The 12942-nt window shown below is 50.7% G+C and overlaps 2 non-coding genes across 2 annotated transcripts; both read left to right on the forward strand.

Moving 5' to 3' along the window:
- Positions 1–2505: 2505 nt before the first annotated feature.
- Positions 2506–2592, forward strand: trnay-gua (transfer RNA tyrosine (anticodon GUA)). The gene is given in 2 exon segments: positions 2506–2542; positions 2557–2592. It is a non-coding gene; the product is annotated as a tRNA-Tyr (tRNA).
- A 3314-nt stretch (positions 2593–5906) lies between these two features.
- trnay-gua (transfer RNA tyrosine (anticodon GUA)) lies at positions 5907–5993 on the forward strand. Its single transcript is given in 2 exon segments — positions 5907–5943; positions 5958–5993. It is a non-coding gene; the product is annotated as a tRNA-Tyr (tRNA).
- The last annotated feature ends 6949 nt before the right edge of the window (positions 5994–12942 follow it).

Raw genomic sequence — 12942 nt, forward strand, 5'->3', positions numbered from 1 at the left:
TTCTCAAACTTTATCTTGCCTCCCTAAAAGACTTGCAGACTTGAAAACATAAAGCCACGCTGGTGTGGGTGTGTGGAGGTGGTGAATGAGGCAGCAACGTGTCGTTTAGAAGTTTGGCAAAAAAGGAAGTAGCAGAAGGAGGACGCTTTACATTCCTTCAACCTACACAGCCCAGCATCTGGTTGGGGGGGGGGACTTTCCAGAGTCTTGTAGTGGACTTGGTGTGCAAGAAAGCACACACTTCCCTGACCGGGAATCGAACCCGGCCGCAGCGGTGAGAGCGCCGAATCCTAGCCACTAGACCACCAGGGCCACCGTTTTCAGCTACGTCTGAAAGGAAGGAGATAGGATTAAGTTCAGGGGCTAGGGCTAGGCTTTTGCCGGATGTACTCGCTCTACAATCATAGGAGTGCATGAGAGTCTGTCCTAAACGCACTTGTCAGTTTTCAGTCCAATCCCTTAGCATAGCACTTTCGATAGCTCAGTTGGTAGAGCGGAGGACTGTAGTTGTTAATAAGGCAATCCTTAGGTCGCTGGTTCAAATCAGGCTCGAAGGAGACTTTTCTTTTCCCTCGCGCCACTGCGGGATATCATGGCCAGGTGCCTGCCTCCAGATGCACTGGCATGCCCTGGGGCAATATGCTGAAGGCAGTGACGGATCATTTACACTGTTCCATTCAAATTTCTCAAACTTTATCTTGCCTCCCTAAAAGACTTGCAGACTTGAAAACATAAAGCCACGCTGGTGTGGGTGTGTGGAGGTGGTGAATGAGGCAGCAACGTGTCGTTTAGAAGTTTGGCAAAAAAGGAAGTAGCAGAAGGAGGACGCTTTACATTCCTTCAACCTACACAGCCCAGCATGTGGGTGGGGGGGGGACCTTCCAGAGTCTTGTAGTGGACTTGGTGTGCAAGAAAGCACACACTTCCCTGACCGGGAATCGAACCCGGCCGCAGCGGTGAGAGCGCCGAATCCTAGCCACTAGACCACCAGGGCCACCGTTTTCAGCTACGTCTGAAAGGAAGGAGATAGGATTAAGTTCAGGGGCTAGGGCTAGGCTTTTGCCGGATGTACTCGCTCTACAATCATAGGAGTGCATGAGAGTCTGTCCTAAACGCACTTGTCAATTTCAGTCCAACCCTTTAGCATATCACCTTCGATAGCTCAGTTGGTAGAGCGGAGGACTGTAGTTGTTAATAAGGCGATCCTTAGGTCGCTGGCTCGAAGGAGACTTTTCTTTTCCCTCGTGCCACTGCGGGATATCATGGCCAGGTGCCTGCCTGCAGATGCACTGGCATGCCAGAGTGCAATATGCTGAAGGCAGTGACGGATCATTTACATTTTTCCATTCAAATTTCTCAAACTTTATCTTGCCTCCCTAAAAGACTTGCAGACTTGAAAACATAAAGCCACGCTGGTGTGGGTGTGTGGAGGTGGTGAATGAGGCAGCAACGTGTCGTTTAGAAGTTTGGCAAAAAAGGAAGTAGCAGAAGGAGGACGCTTTACATTCCTTCAACCTACACAGCCCAGCATCTGGTTGGGGGGGGGGACTTTCCAGAGTCTTGTAGCGGACTTGGTGTGCAAGAAAGCACACACTTCCCTGACCGGGAATCGAACCCGGCCGCAGCGGTGAGAGCGCCGAATCCTAGCCACTAGGCCACCAGGGCCACCGTTTTCAGCTACGTCTGAAAGGAAGGAGATAGGATTAAGTTCAGGGGCTAGGGCTAGGCTTTTGCCGGATGTACTCGCTCTACAATCATAGGAGTGCATGAGAGTCTGTCCTAAACGCACTTGTCAGTTTTCAGTCCAATCCCTTAGCATAGCACCTTCGATAGCTCAGTTGGTAGAGCGGAGGACTGTAGTTGTTAATAAGGCGATCCTTAGGTCGCTGGTTCAAATCAGGCTCGAAGGAGACTTTTCTTTTCCGTCGCGCCACTGCGGGATATCATGGCCAGGTGCCTGCCTCCAGATGCACTGGGATGCCCGAGTGCAATATGCTGAAGGCAGTGACGGATCATTTACACTGTTCCATTCAAATTTCTCAAACTTTATCTTGCCTCCCTAAAAGACTTGCAGACTTGAAAACATAAAGCCACGCTGGTGTGGGTGTGTGGAGGTGGTGAATGAGGCAGCAACGTGTCGTTTAGAAGTTTGGCAAAAAAGGAAGTAGCAGAAGGAGGACGCTTTACATTCCTTCAACCTACACAGCCCAGCATGTGGGTGGGGGGGGGACCTTCCAGAGTCTTGTAGTGGACTTGGTGTGCAAGAAAGCACACACTTCCCTGACCGGGAATCGAACCCGGCCGCAGCGGTGAGAGCGCCGAATCCTAGCCACTAGACCACCAGGGCCACCGTTTTCAGCTACGTCTGAAAGGAAGGAGATAGGATTAAGTTCAGGGGCTAGGGCTAGGCTTTTGCCGGATGTACTCGCTCTGCAATCATAGGAGTGCATGAGAGTCTGTCCTAAACGCACTTGTCAGTTTTCAGTCCAACCCTTTCGCATAGCACCTTCGATAGCTCAGTTGGTAGAGCGGAGGACTGTAGTTGTTAATAAGGCGATCCTTAGGTCGCTGGTTCAAATCCGGCTCGAAGGAGACTTTTCTTTTCCCTCGTGCCACTGCGGGATATCATGGCCAGGTGCCTGCCTGCAGATGCACTGGCATGCCAGAGTGCAATATGCTGAAGGCAGTGACGGATCATTTACATTTTTCCATTCAAATTTCTCAAACTTTATCTTGCCTCCCTAAAAGACTTGCAGACTTGAAAACATAAAGCCACGCTGGTGTGGGTGTGTGGAGGTGGTGAATGAGGCAGCAACGTGTCGTTTAGAAGTTTGGCAAAAAAGGAAGTAGCAGAAGGAGGACGCTTTACATTCCTTCAACCTACACAGCCCAGCATCTGGTTGGGGGGGGGGACTTTCCAGAGTCTTGTAGTGGACTTGGTGTGCAAGAAAGCACACACTTCCCTGACCGGGAATCGAACCCGGCCGCAGCGGTGAGAGCGCCGAATCCTAGCCACTAGGCCACCAGGGCCACCGTTTTCAGCTACGTCTGAAAGGAAGGAGATAGGATTAAGTTCAGGGGCTAGGGCTAGGCTTTTGCCGGATGTACTCGCTCTACAATCATAGGAGTGCATGAGAGTCTGTCCTAAACGCACTTGTCAGTTTTCAGTCCAATCCCTTAGCATAGCACCTTCGATAGCTCAGTTGGTAGAGCGGAGGACTGTAGTTGTTAATAAGGCGATCCTTAGGTCGCTGGTTCAAATCAGGCTCGAAGGAGACTTTTCTTTTCCGTCGCGCCACTGCGGGATATCATGGCCAGGTGCCTGCCTCCAGATGCACTGGCATGCCCGAGTGCAATATGCTGAAGGCAGTGACGGATCATTTACACTGTTCCATTCAAATTTCTCAAACTTTATCTTGCCTCCCTAAAAGACTTGCAGACTTGAAAACATAAAGCCACGCTGGTGTGTGTGTGTGGAGGTGGTGAATGAGGCAGCAACGTGTCGTTTAGAAGTTTGGCAAAAAAGGAAGTAGCAGAAGGAGGACGCTTTACATTCCTTCAACCTACACAGCCCAGCATCTGGTTGGGGGGGGGGACTTTCCAGAGTCTTGTAGTGGACTTGGTGTGCAAGAAAGCACACACTTCCCTGACCGGGAATCGAACCCGGCCGCAGCGGTGAGAGCGCCGAATCCTAACCACTAGACCACCAGGGCCACCGTTTTCAGCTACGTCTGAAAGGAAGGAGATAGGATTAAGTTCAGGGGCTAGGGCTAGGCTTTTGCCGGATGTACTCGCTCTACAATCATAGGAGTGCATGAGAGTCTGTCCTAAACGCACTTGTCAGTTTTCAGTCCAATCCCTTAGCATAGCACTTTCGATAGCTCAGTTGGTAGAGCGGAGGACTGTAGTTGTTAATAAGGCAATCCTTAGGTCGCTGGTTCAAATCAGGCTCGAAGGAGACTTTTCTTTTCCCTCGCGCCACTGCGGGATATCATGGCCAGGTGCCTGCCTCCAGATGCACTGGCATGCCCTGGGGCAATATGCTGAAGGCAGTGACGGATCATTTACACTGTTCCATTCAAATTTCTCAAACTTTATCTTGCCTCCCTAAAAGACTTGCAGACTTGAAAACATAAAGCCACGCTGGTGTGGGTGTGTGGAGGTGGTGAATGAGGCAGCAACGTGTCGTTTAGAAGTTTGGCAAAAAAGGAAGTAGCAGAAGGAGGACGCTTTACATTCCTTCAACCTACACAGCCCAGCATGTGGGTGGGGGGGGGACCTTCCAGAGTCTTGTAGTGGACTTGGTGTGCAAGAAAGCACACACTTCCCTGACCGGGAATCGAACCCGGCCGCAGCGGTGAGAGCGCCGAATCCTAGCCACTAGACCACCAGGGCCACCGTTTTCAGCTACGTCTGAAAGGAAGGAGATAGGATTAAGTTCAGGGGCTAGGGCTAGGCTTTTGCCGGATGTACTCGCTCTACAATCATAGGAGTGCATGAGAGTCTGTCCTAAACGCACTTGTCAATTTCAGTCCAACCCTTTAGCATATCACCTTCGATAGCTCAGTTGGTAGAGCGGAGGACTGTAGTTGTTAATAAGGCGATCCTTAGGTCGCTGGCTCGAAGGAGACTTTTCTTTTCCCTCGTGCCACTGCGGGATATCATGGCCAGGTGCCTGCCTGCAGATGCACTGGCATGCCAGAGTGCAATATGCTGAAGGCAGTGACGGATCATTTACATTTTTCCATTCAAATTTCTCAAACTTTATCTTGCCTCCCTAAAAGACTTGCAGACTTGAAAACATAAAGCCACGCTGGTGTGGGTGTGTGGAGGTGGTGAATGAGGCAGCAACGTGTCGTTTAGAAGTTTGGCAAAAAAGGAAGTAGCAGAAGGAGGACGCTTTACATTCCTTCAACCTACACAGCCCAGCATCTGGTTGGGGGGGGGGACTTTCCAGAGTCTTGTAGCGGACTTGGTGTGCAAGAAAGCACACACTTCCCTGACCGGGAATCGAACCCGGCCGCAGCGGTGAGAGCGCCGAATCCTAGCCACTAGGCCACCAGGGCCACCGTTTTCAGCTACGTCTGAAAGGAAGGAGATAGGATTAAGTTCAGGGGCTAGGGCTAGGCTTTTGCCGGATGTACTCGCTCTACAATCATAGGAGTGCATGAGAGTCTGTCCTAAACGCACTTGTCAGTTTTCAGTCCAATCCCTTAGCATAGCACCTTCGATAGCTCAGTTGGTAGAGCGGAGGACTGTAGTTGTTAATAAGGCGATCCTTAGGTCGCTGGTTCAAATCAGGCTCGAAGGAGACTTTTCTTTTCCGTCGCGCCACTGCGGGATATCATGGCCAGGTGCCTGCCTCCAGATGCACTGGGATGCCCGAGTGCAATATGCTGAAGGCAGTGACGGATCATTTACACTGTTCCATTCAAATTTCTCAAACTTTATCTTGCCTCCCTAAAAGACTTGCAGACTTGAAAACATAAAGCCACGCTGGTGTGGGTGTGTGGAGGTGGTGAATGAGGCAGCAACGTGTCGTTTAGAAGTTTGGCAAAAAAGGAAGTAGCAGAAGGAGGACGCTTTACATTCCTTCAACCTACACAGCCCAGCATGTGGGTGGGGGGGGGACCTTCCAGAGTCTTGTAGTGGACTTGGTGTGCAAGAAAGCACACACTTCCCTGACCGGGAATCGAACCCGGCCGCAGCGGTGAGAGCGCCGAATCCTAGCCACTAGACCACCAGGGCCACCGTTTTCAGCTACGTCTGAAAGGAAGGAGATAGGATTAAGTTCAGGGGCTAGGGCTAGGCTTTTGCCGGATGTACTCGCTCTGCAATCATAGGAGTGCATGAGAGTCTGTCCTAAACGCACTTGATAGTTTTCAGTCCAACCCTTTCGCATAGCACCTTCGATAGCTCAGTTGGTAGAGCGGAGGACTGTAGTTGTTAATAAGGCGATCCTTAGGTCGCTGGTTCAAATCCGGCTCGAAGGAGACTTTTCTTTTCCCTCGTGCCACTGCGGGATATCATGGCCAGGTGCCTGCCTGCAGATGCACTGGCATGCCAGAGTGCAATATGCTGAAGGCAGTGACGGATCATTTACATTGTTCCATTCAAATTTCTCAAACTTTATCTTGCCTCCCTAAAAGACTTGCAGACTTGAAAACATAAAGCCACGCTGGTGTGGGTGTGTGGAGGTGGTGAATGAGGCAGCAACGTGTCGTTTAGAAGTTTGGCAAAAAAGGAAGTAGCAGAAGGAGGACGCTTTACATTCCTTCAACCTACACAGCCCAGCATCTGGTTGGGGGGGGGACTTTCCAGAGTCTTGTAGAGGACTTGGTGTGCAAGAAAGCACACACTTCCCTGACCGGGAATCGAACCCGGCCGCAGCGGTGAGAGTGCCGAATCCTAGCCACTAGACCACCAGGGCCACCGTTTTCAGCTATGTCTGAAAGGAAGGAGATAGGATTAAGTTCAGGGGCTAGGGCTAGGCTTTTGCCGGATGTACTCGCTCTGCAATCATAGGAGTGCATGAGAGTCTGTCCTAAACGCACTTGTCAGTTTTCAGTCCAACCCTTTAGCATAGCACCTTTGATAGCTCAGTTGGTAGAGCGGAGGACTGTAGTTGTTAATAAGGCGATCCTTAGGTCGCTTGTTCAAATCCGGCTCGAAGGAGACTTTTCTTTTCCCTCGTGCCACTGCGGGATATCATGGCCAGGTGCCTGCCTGCAGATGCACTGGCATGCCAGAGTGCAATATGCTGAAGGCAGTGACGGATCATTTACATTGTTCCATTCAAATTTCTCAAACTTTATCTTGCCTCCCTAAAAGACTTGCAGACTTGAAAACATAAAGCCACGCTGGTGTGGGTGTGTGGAGGTGGTGAATGAGGCAGCAACGTGTCGTTTAGAAGTTTGGCAAAAAAGGAAGTAGCAGAAGGAGGACGCTTTACATTCCTTCAACCTACACAGCCCAGCATGTGGGTGGGGGGGGGACCTTCCAGAGTCTTGTAGTGGACTTGGTGTGCAAGAAAGCACACACTTCCCTGACAGGGAATCGAACCCGGCCGCAGCGGTGAGAGCGCCGAATCCTAGCCACTAGACCACCAGGGCCACCGTTTTCAGCTACGTCTGAAAGGAAGGAGATAGGATTAAGTTCAGGGGCTAGGGCTAGGCTTTTGCCGGATGTACTCGCTCTACAATCATAGGAGTGCATGAGAGTCTGTCCTAAACGCACTTGTCAGTTTTCAGTCCAACCCTTTAGCATAGCACCTTCGATAGCTCAGTTGGTAGAGCGGAGGACTGTAGTTGTTAATAAGGCGATCCTTAGGTCGCTGGCTCGAAGGAGACTTTTCTTTTCCCTCGTGCCACTGCGGGATATCATGGCCAGGTGCCTGCCTGCAGATGCACTGGCATGCCAGAGTGCAATATGCTGAAGGCAGTGACGGATCATTTACATTGTTCCATTCAAATTTCTCAAACTTTATCTTGCCTCCCTAAAAGACTTGCAGACTTGAAAACATAAAGCCACGCTGGTGTGGGTGTGTGGAGGTGGTGAATGAGGCAGCAACGTGTCGTTTAGAAGTTTGGCAAAAAAGGAAGTAGTAGAAGGAGGACGCTTTACATTCCTTCAACCTACACAGCCCAGCATGTGGGTGGGGGGGGGACCTTCCAGAGTCTTGTAGTGGACTTGGTGTGCAAGAAAGCACACACTTCCCTGACAGGGAATCGAACCCGGCCGCAGCGGTGAGAGCGCCGAATCCTAGCCACTAGACCACCAGGGCCACCGTTTTCAGCTACGTCTGAAAGGAAGGAGATAGGATTAAGTTCAGGGGCTAGGGCTAGGCTTTTGCCGGATGTACTCGCTCTACAATCATAGGAGTGCATGAGAGTCTGTCCTAAACGCACTTGTCAGTTTTCAGTCCAACCCTTTAGCACAGCACCTTCGATAGCTCAGTTGGTAGAGCGGAGGACTGTAGTTGTTAATAAGGTGATCCTTAGGTCATTGGTTCAAATCCGGCTCGAAGGAGACTTTTCTTTTCCGTCGCGCCACTGCGGGATATCATGGCCAGGTGCCTGCCTCCAGATGCACTGGCATGCCCAAGTGCAATATGCTGAAGGCAGTGACGGATCATTTACACTGTTCCATTCAAATTTCTCAAACTTTATCTTGCCTCCCTAAAAGACTTGCAGACTTGAAAACATAAAGCCACGCTGGTGTGGGTGTGTGGAGGTGGTGAATGAGGCAGCAACGTGTCGTTTAGAAGTTTGGCAAAAAAGGAAGTAGCAGAAGGAGGACGCTTTACATTCCTTCAACCTACACAGCCCAGCATCTGGTTGGGGGGGGGACTTTCCAGAGTCTTGTAGTGGACTTGGTGTGCAAGAAAGCACACACTTCCCTGACCGGGAATCGAACCCGGCCGCAGCGGTGAGAGCGCCGAATCCTAGCCACTAGACCACCAGGGCCACCGTTTTCAGCTACGTCTGAAAGGAAGGAGATAGGATTAAGTTCAGGGGCTAGGCTTTTGCCGGATGTACTCGCTCTACAATCATAGGAGTGCATGAGAGTCTGTCCTAAACGCACTTGTCAGTTTTCAGTCCAATCCCTTAGCATAGCACTTTCGATAGCTCAGTTGGTAGAGCGGAGGACTGTAGTTGTTAATAAGGCGATCCTTAGGTCGCTGGTTCAAATCAGGCTCGAAGGAGACTTTTCTTTTCCCTCGCGCCACTGCGGGATATCATGGCCAGGTGCCTGCCTCCAGATGCACTGGCATGCCCGAGTGCAATATGCTGAAGGCAGTGACGGATCATTTACACTGTTCCATTCAAATTTCTCAAACTTTATCTTGCCTCCCTAAAAGACTTGCAGACTTGAAAACATAAAGCCACGCTGGTGTGGGTGTGTGGAGGTGGTGAATGAGGCAGCAACGTGTCGTTTAGAAGTTTGGCAAAAAAGGAAGTAGCAGAAGGAGGACGCTTTACATTCCTTCAACCTACACAGCCCAGCATGTGGGTGGGGGGGGGACCTTCCAGAGTCTTGTAGTGGACTTGGTGTGCAAGAAAGCACACACTTCCCTGACCGGGAATCGAACCCGGCCGCAGCGGTGAGAGCGCCGAATCCTAGCCACTAGGCCACCAGGGCCACCGTTTTCAGCTACGTCTGAAAGGAAGGAGATAGGATTAAGTTCAGGGGCTAGGGCTAGGCTTTTGCCGGATGTACTCGCTCTACAATCATAGGAGTGCATGAGAGTCTGTCCTAAACGCACTTGTCAGTTTTCAGTCCAACCCTTTAGCATAGCACCTTCGATAGCTCAGTTGGTAGAGCGGAGGACTGTAGTTGTTAATAAGGCGATCCTTAGGTCGCTGGCTCGAAGGAGACTTTTCTTTTCCCTCGTGCCACTGCGGGATATCATGGCCAGGTGCCTGCCTGCAGATGCACTGGCATGCCAGAGTGCAATATGCTGAAGGCAGTGACGGATCATTTACATTGTTCCATTCAAATTTCTCAAACTTTATCTTGCCTCCCTAAAAGACTTGCAGACTTGAAAACATAAAGCCACGCTGGTGTGGGTGTGTGGAGGTGGTGAATGAGGCAGCAACGTGTCGTTTAGAAGTTTGGCAAAAAAGGAAGTAGCAGAAGGAGGACGCTTTACATTCCTTCAACCTACACAGCCCAGCATCTGGTTGGGGGGGGGGACTTTCCAGAGTCTTGTAGTGGACTTGGTGTGCAAGAAAGCACACACTTCCCTGACCGGGAAACGAACCCGGCCGCAGCGGTGAGAGCGCCGAATCCTAGCCACTAGACCACCAGGGCCACCGTTTTCAGCTACGTCTGAAAGGAAGGAGATAGGATTAAGTTCAGGGGCTAGGGCTAGGCTTTTGCCGGATGTACTCGCTCTACAATCATAGGAGTGCATGAGAGTCTGTCCTAAACGCACTTGTCAGTTTTCAGTCCAATCCCTTAGCATAGCACTTTCGATAGCTCAGTTGGTAGAGCGGAGGACTGTAGTTGTTAATAAGGCGATCCTTAGGTCGCTGGTTCAAATCAGGCTCGAAGGAGACTTTTCTTTTCCCTCGCGCCACTGCGGGATATCATGGCCAGGTGCCTGCCTCCAGATGCACTGGCATGCCCGAGTGCAATATGCTGAAGGCAGTGACGGATCATTTACACTGTTCCATTCAAATTTCTCAAACTTTATCTTGCCTCCCTAAAAGACTTGCAGACTTGAAAACATAAAGCCACGCTGGTGTGGGTGTGTGGAGGTGGTGAATGAGGCAGCAACGTGTCGTTTAGAAGTTTGGCAAAAAAGGAAGTAGCAGAAGGAGGACGCTTTACATTCCTTCAACCTACACAGCCCAGCATGTGGGTGGGGGGGGGACCTTCCAGAGTCTTGTAGTGGACTTGGTGTGCAAGAAAGCACACACTTCCCTGACCGGGAATCGAACCCGGCCGCAGCGGTGAGAGCGCCGAATCCTAGCCACTAGACCACCAGGGCCACCGTTTTCAGCTACGTCTGAAAGGAAGGAGATAGGATTAAGTTCAGGGGCTAGGGCTAGGCTTTTGCCGGATGTACTCGCTCTACAATCATAGGAGTGCATGAGAGTCTGTCCTAAACGCACTTGTCAGTTTTCAGTCCAACCCTTTAGCATAGCACCTTCGATAGCTCAGTTGGTAGAGCGGAGGACTGTAGTTGTTAATAAGGCGATCCTTAGGTCGCTGGCTCGAAGGAGACTTTTCTTTTCCCTCGTGCCACTGCGGGATATCATGGCCAGGTGCCTGCCTGCAGATGCACTGGCATGCCAGAGTGCAATATGCTGAAGGCAGTGACGGATCATTTACATTTTTCCATTCAAATTTCTCAAACTTTATCTTGCCTCCCTAAAAGACTTGCAGACTTGAAAACATAAAGCCACGCTGGTGTGGGTGTGTGGAGGTGGTGAATGAGGCAGCAACGTGTCGTTTAGAAGTTTGGCAAAAAAGGAAGTAGCAGAAGGAGGACGCTTTACATTCCTTCAACCTACACAGCCCAGCATCTGGTTGGGGGGGGGGACTTTCCAGAGTCTTGTAGTGGACTTGGTGTGCAAGAAAGCACACACTTCCCTGACCGGGAATCGAACCCGGCCGCAGCGGTGAGAGCGCCGAATCCTAGCCACTAGGCCACCAGGGCCACCGTTTTCAGCTACGTCTGAAAGGAAGGAGATAGGATTAAGTTCAGGGGCTAGGGCTAGGCTTTTGCCGGATGTACTCGCTCTACAATCATAGGAGTGCATGAGAGTCTGTCCTAAACGCACTTGTCAGTTTTCAGTCCAATCCCTTAGCATAGCACCTTCGATAGCTCAGTTGGTAGAGCGGAGGACTGTAGTTGTTAATAAGGCGATCCTTAGGTCGCTGGTTCAAATCAGGCTCGAAGGAGACTTTTCTTTTCCGTCGCGCCACTGCGGGATATCATGGCCAGGTGCCTGCCTCCAGATGCACTGGCATGCCCGAGTGCAATATGCTGAAGGCAGTGACGGATCATTTACACTGTTCCATTCAAATTTCTCAAACTTTATCTTGCCTCCCTAAAAGACTTGCAGACTTGAAAACATAAAGCCACGCTGGTGTGGGTGTGTGGAGGTGGTGAATGAGGCAGCAACGTGTCGTTTAGAAGTTTGGCAAAAAAGGAAGTAGCAGAAGGAGGACGCTTTACATTCCTTCAACCTACACAGCCCAGCATCTGGTTGGGGGGGGGGACTTTCCAGAGTCTTGTAGTGGACTTGGTGTGCAAGAAAGCACACACTTCCCTGACCGGGAATCGAACCCGGCCGCAGCGGTGAGAGCGCCGAATCCTAACCACTAGACCACCAGGGCCACCGTTTTCAGCTACGTCTGAAAGGAAGGAGATAGGATTAAGTTCAGGGGCTAGGGCTAGGCTTTTGCCGGATGTACTCGCTCTACAATCATAGGAGTGCATGAGAGTCTGTCCTAAACGCACTTGTCAGTTTTCAGTCCAATCCCTTAGCATAGCACTTTCGATAGCTCAGTTGGTAGAGCGGAGGACTGTAGTTGTTAATAAGGCAATCCTTAGGTCGCTGGTTCAAATCAGGCTCGAAGGAGACTTTTCTTTTCCCTCGCGCCACTGCGGGATATCATGGCCAGGTGCCTGCCTCCAGATGCACTGGCATGCCCTGGGGCAATATGCTGAAGGCAGTGACGGATCATTTACACTGTTCCATTCAAATTTCTCAAACTTTATCTTGCCTCCCTAAAAGACTTGCAGACTTGAAAACATAAAGCCACGCTGGTGTGGGTGTGTGGAGGTGGTGAATGAGGCAGCAACGTGTCGTTTAGAAGTTTGGCAAAAAAGGAAGTAGCAGAAGGAGGACGCTTTACATTCTTTCAACCTACACAGCCCAGCATGTGGGTGGGGGGGGGACCTTCCAGAGTCTTGTAGTGGACTTGGTGTGCAAGAAAGCACACACTTCCCTGACCGGGAATCGAACCCGGCCGCAGCGGTGAGAGCGCCGAATCCTAGCCACTAGACCACCAGGGCCACCGTTTTCAGCTACGTCTGAAAGGAAGGAGATAGGATTAAGTTCAGGGGCTAGGGCTAGGCTTTTGCCGGATGTACTCGCTCTACAATCATAGGAGTGCATGAGAGTCTGTCCTAAACGCACTTGTCAATTTCAGTCCAACCCTTTAGCATATCACCTTCGATAGCTCAGTTGGTAGAGCGGAGGACTGTAGTTGTTAATAAGGCGATCCTTAGGTCGCTGGCTCGAAGGAGACTTTTCTTTTCCCTCGTGCCACTGCGGGATATCATGGCCAGGTGCCTGCCTGCAGATGCACTGGCATGCCAGAGTGCAATATGCTGAAGGCAGTGACGGATCATTTACATTTTTCCATTCAAATTTCTCAAACTTTATCTTGCCTCCCTAAAAGACTTGCAGACTTGAAAACATA

This window comes from Hoplias malabaricus, unplaced genomic scaffold (assembly GCF_029633855.1).
Source record: "Hoplias malabaricus isolate fHopMal1 unplaced genomic scaffold, fHopMal1.hap1 scaffold_54, whole genome shotgun sequence".
NCBI lineage: Eukaryota > Metazoa > Chordata > Actinopteri > Characiformes > Erythrinidae > Hoplias > Hoplias malabaricus.